This window comes from Danio rerio, chromosome 6 (genome assembly GCF_049306965.1).
Source record: "Danio rerio strain Tuebingen ecotype United States chromosome 6, GRCz12tu, whole genome shotgun sequence".
Taxonomy (NCBI): Eukaryota; Metazoa; Chordata; class Actinopteri; order Cypriniformes; family Danionidae; genus Danio; species Danio rerio.
The window spans coordinates 24075241-24080088 of record NC_133181.1 but is presented as its reverse complement, the minus strand read 5'-3'; positions in this window follow the sequence as shown (position 1 = coordinate 24080088).

Here is a 4848-nt window from a genome sequence, read left to right as displayed (position 1 = left end):
TATGCGGCCCACTGAACACTTTCATCCGGCCCGCGAGGGAGCTTTTAAAATGCTGCCTTTGAGAAGGTTCGGTTTAGAATTAGTAAATTAATGATGCAATTACAAGTGCATGCCATGTGATGGCAATATTGCATGCGGTACAGTTAAAGCAAACAGTAGAATTAGAACACAGTCTCAGATATTAAAATGCACTTGACAGTTTTTTTTTTTATTAAGCCCATAAACATTCATTCATTCATTCTTCTTGTCGGCTTAGTCCCTTTAATAATCCGGGGTCGCCACAGCGGAATGAACCACCAACTTATCCAGCAAGTTTTTACGCAGTGGATGCCCTTCCAGCCGCAACCCATCGCTGGGAAAACATCCACACACACACACATACACTACGGACAATAAAAAAATCAAACTCATACACTACGGACCCAATTGACCTGTACCGCATGTCTTTGGACTGTGGGGGAAACCGGAGCACCTGGAGGAAACCCACGCGAAGGCAGGGAGAACATGCAAACTCCACACAGTAAGGCCAACTGAGCCGAGGTTCGAACAAGTGACCCAGCGACCTTCTTGCTGTGAGGAGACAGCACAACCTACTGCGCCACTGCCTTGCCAGCCCATAAACAGTGTATACAATTTATACATATATCAACAAATAGGCAAAACAAACATCTTTAACAATGAACAAAAATAACGGCAAAAAAACAAACGAAAAAAGAAGAAACAGCTAGACATGGGGTAAATAAAAAATACATTTTAAAGAGGCAAAACTCTTTTAGATTGTTCATACGTAAAGCCCAAGACTACATCTTTCCAATACAAACTACATTCACTATAAAATTTACTTTGAATAAAATTCAAGACATTTTTCCAAAATATTTTTGTAAATGGACAGTACCAAAAAATATTTCAAAACAGTCATCACAAAAGGACCAGTTGAAGGAGATAAAACTTTTATATTTTTTCATATGACGGGCTGGATAGATTTTATGAATTATTTTATAAGAAATCTATTTACTTTATTTGTTAAAAAACAACTATGAGGAAGCATCCATACCTTTTTTCAACAAATATTATCCGCTGCATTATTCCAAAAAGCACAGCAGGTAGACTAATAATATTCTGCTGAAATAATGAACGGATTATCCTATTATTATTTTTACAGGGAGAAGCAAAACATAACCTTCCAATATAAGAATCGACCAAATTAAGCAAAATTTGTGATAATGTGATGGTACCTCTTAATAGAGAAAGAAGACCAGATGGGATGGATACCATAACTATAGAATTGTTTTTTAAAGAGACAGGAAATTGAAAATTCTTTATATGAAAATAGTAGACCTTTGGAGTTTATTAATTGGCCAATCAACAGTATATCTTTATCAAACCAATTTTTCAAAAATATGGATTTATTCTTATACAGAACATTCCCATTGTTTCAAATAAAAGACTGATGGGGTGAAAAGTTGTGCTTGAATATCAGTGTCCAAGCTAGAAGTACTTGTTTATGAAAATCAGGCAATATAGCTGGTAGCTTTTCAATTTTATAGTTACACATGAGAAGAAACTCAAGCCCACCAAATTGAGCAAAAACATGATTGTGAATAAAATTCCACAAACATGTTGATTTTTTTCCTAAACTGCTTAAGCCAATTAATCTTGAATGTGTAACTTAAAGTGCTTAAATGCAAAAAATTTAGACCACCTTTTTCACACGTGTTCATTACAATGGACTTTCTAATATAATGAATTGAACGCTTACATAAAAATTCAAAGAGTATACGGTCAATTTTTTTACTTAATTTAAGATTTAGAGGAACAGATTGGGCAACATAAACAAGCCTTGAAAGGCCTTCTGCCTTGGTGAGGAGCACCCTACCTTTCAATGACAAATCCCTTTGTAACCTCTGATTAAATATTCTCTGTTTTGTCAATAAGGGGTTGATAATTAAGAATACATCTTTCTTTTTGATCCTTAACAACAAAAACTCCTAGATAGCAAATCTTATCTTTCACTGGGATATTATGGACAAAGGATTCCTTACATTCTTTTTTATTGCAAAAAGTTCACACTTATGAATATTTAAACACAAACCTGAAGGTTTAGAAAATGAATCAATAATATTTATTGCAAGTGGAATCTGCCTATAATTTTTAAGAAAGAGTTGTGTCATCAGCAAGCTGGCTTATGATCACCTCTCTCTCAGCAATAGCTATACCTTTTAAATTGCTGGCTTTTACATGTAAACAAAAAATTTGAGTTGCGAGAAATAAAAGGTAAGGGGAAATAGGGGAACCCTTGTCTAATGCCCCTCATCAAATCAAAACAAGTTGTGCCATTTTTTAAATAACTGAACTACTACCATTCATATATAAGGTTTTGATAGCAGTGCAAAAATTATTTCCAAATCCAAATTTAGAAAGACACAGAAAAATTAATTCATGTTCCAGTGTGTCGAACGCTTTATAAAAATCTAAAAAAAAGAAAAAAACCATCATCATCAGTCACTTTGAATAATCTAAAATATCAAAGATTACACATATATTATTAGAAATATGCCTATTACTAAGAAAACCAGATTGTGTCTCATCTATTATAGAATTTAAAACATTTTTAATTCTTTTAGAAAATATTAGGGCCAAAATTTTGTAATCATTATTCAGTAAACTTATTGGACGCCAATTTTCAATTAACACTAAATCTTTTTATCGGTTTGGGAATGAGGGATATTATTCCTTGACATAAAGAGATTCAGAGAATTGCTTTTAAAATTCTGCTGCAATGCCATCATTGCCGGGTGATTTGTTACATTTAAGGTGTTTAATAGCATCAGTTACTTCTTCTTAGACTATTTTTTGATCACACCATTCTCTCTCAGATTCACTGATTTTATTGATATCTTTAAGAGAATCAAGAAAAGAGGTAGCAAAATCATTGCAGTAGTTAGATTTGTAAAGATTAGCATAACATTATAACATATTTTTTTTTTTCCCTCGCTGTCTTTCAAAGTTAAAAAAAGTATGCTGAATTCTAATCCCCTTGGGGTAAAATCATGGAAAGAGAGGTGATCTCTGATACAATTTCCCCCTCCAAGACTCTATTAAGTTTAGATAAAAGAATGCCATAAGATCTTAGATATTTGTCCACATCATATTTTAGAAGTGCCCAATATTTTTGAATTTTCCTTTTGAGCCAAATTCAAATAAAAAAAGGTATTAATTTTTTATAATTTCCAATTTTACTGCTTCGTGTTTTAGATGAGATGCATTCATTTTCCAAAAGGAACAATGATGTGGTGTCCCAGAAGGGGAAAATTTAATATTCATACAAATTGCCTTTTAATCTGTTAAGGGAGTAACTAGAATGTCTACCAAAACATTCTCTTTCAGAATGCTCCCAGAAATAATAAAATAATCTATGCGGGATTATCTTGTTCCACTTTTGTTACTCCATGTATAAGAACATTGACTAGGATAAATTTCCCTCCAAATGTCAGTCAAATTAAATTTTTGCATACAATTTTTAAAATTTGTATTAGAAGAACCTGTATTTTTTGACATCCATCTATCAATACAATCATTTAGAGTAATATTAAAGTCCCCTCCAATTAATAAAAATGCCTGTGGATGTTTATGAAACCAGAGCAAAATTCTTTCCTCCAAACACTCAAAAGGCTTATAATTTTCAGTGGTAATGTTGTATCCATAAATATTAATCAAAATTAAAATTAAATTATTCCAACATAACAGTAAACATAGAAAAAGGGTCTGAAAAAGACTCCAAAACATTTCCAGAAAAATTGTTCTTTAACGTAGCTACCCCTGCAGACCTCTCTGAGCCATGAGCAAACCATAAGTCATTATTCCACTGTGACCTCAAAAACTTCTTGTCACTAACCAAAGAGTGTGTGTCTTGAAAGAAAACAAAATCAGTTTTTAGCTGTTTTGCGAAAAAAAAGCTTTCCTTTTAAGAGTGTCTCTTAACCCCCTAGTGTTGAGCGAAACTATAGAAAAAATACATTTAACAAAAATAATATAGAAAGTTTTAAACAATTTGTATATCAAAATTTTAACAGGAATAATATACGTAGCTTGCTCAAGCCACATCACTAAGAAAACCAGTGACATGTCAAAGCCCTATTGAATTGAATATTCAGTTGTAGACTTGCAATACTGCTATCCACTGCTTTAAAGGGTCACGAAACACCAAAACACATTTTTTGAGCTGTTGACAGTCGTATATGTGTCCCACACTGCTATAAACACTATTAGGACACCTATATTTCACAAAAAAATGTAAATTGGTTGTTTTTGCGTTATTTCAAGCAAATTCGTACTTCCTGTTTGAAACGAATTTTTGAAGCTGCGTCACGGTCATGACATAATAGCGTGTATTCCAGCGTGCAGACTGGGCGTCTGTGCCAGAGTGAGTCTTATTACGTCTTTCAGTGTGTTGCATTAATGCATGAGTAAGGCTTGGTTCAAACCAATCAGCGCGCTCTATTGTGCAACTTCATTAATATTCATTAGTGTCACCGAGACACAGAGACGCCACGTTGTGTTGGCAAAACAAGCGTGAAGTGTTGCTTTTATAGTTTGCTGCCATTAAGTTTCGTTTTCATTTTCTCTCTGTGAGAGCTCAGCTGGATCATGTGTGGATTAACAGTGTACGCGACGCTCGACAACAATAATTTATGTGTCTAAGGAGGATTATTGTTTACCTGAGAGCTGTTCTCATCTGCAAACGCTGAGATCCAGATTCGCTTGTAACGTTAGTCTCCTCTTCATAAAGACACGGCTCTAGTTGCTGGTGATTGTCCTGTCTCTACAGATTTGGTAAGTGAGCGACCA